Raw genomic sequence first — 924 nt, 5'->3', positions numbered from 1 at the left:
TAGTGCGTGCCCGCCTTCAATATTCAGGTAGAGCGCATGAGATCGACGCGCTGACGAGGGCGCAGATGAGACAGCCAATAACACGCTGGCTGTTTCTTTTGTTAACGTGTCGTGTCGGTCGTTTTTTGTCACCGCGCTTGTGTCTCGTGAGTATATCAAGTCGAGTCGCGAGTCTTGTAGCGATCTGCGATTAAAACGCGTTATAATAAAGCCATTGTAATTTCGAGTTAAAATTTCATAAATAAAGTGTGTATTCTATCTCAAACTCGCGTTAGAGTGAGAGTCGTTCACATTTTCAAACCTTCTCACCCACACGATTATTGAATTCTCATAAAAGAATCAATAGGTTATGGGCCCAGTCACGTCGACTGAGCAGAATTTTGTGTAAGGGTTTTGGGAAGAGCGTAATACGCGAGAAGCGTGATACGCGAGGCGCGAAATCGTGATACGTGGGAAGCGTGGTGCACGAGGCGCGAAGAAATAGTGGCGGATATATTGGCGCGTGGTCTCCCACGGGGTAACTGACACGTGGCCGCGAGTGAAGATAAATCCGAAATGTCTGAGGTGATCTCGACTCGAAATGTTACGAAATTCAACGGAGAGGACTTTCAAGGGTGGAAGTTCCAAATGCGTATGTTATTTGTAGCTCATCGAATATGGGATATTGTCGACGGATCGAGAACGAGGCCAGTGCAGGAAGGAGAGGCTCAGGACACGTGGCGGGCGGAGAACGCCCGCGCGATGTTTCTGTTATCATCGACGATGGAGCCGGAACATCTACGGCCGTTGCTCACGTGCGGGACGGCGAGTGAAATGTGGAGTCAGTTATCTTCAGTGCACGAACAAAAATCGGCGTCAAATAGACTGTTGCTGCTGACGCGTTTTTACGAGTGTCGAATGTCAACGGACGACTCGATGGTGCAG

The sequence above is a fragment of the Wasmannia auropunctata genome, unplaced genomic scaffold (genome assembly GCF_000956235.1).
Source record: "Wasmannia auropunctata unplaced genomic scaffold, wasmannia.A_1.0 LD336095.1, whole genome shotgun sequence".
Classification (NCBI taxonomy): Eukaryota; Metazoa; Arthropoda; class Insecta; order Hymenoptera; family Formicidae; genus Wasmannia; species Wasmannia auropunctata.
Note: the sequence above shows the minus strand (reverse complement) of the source record.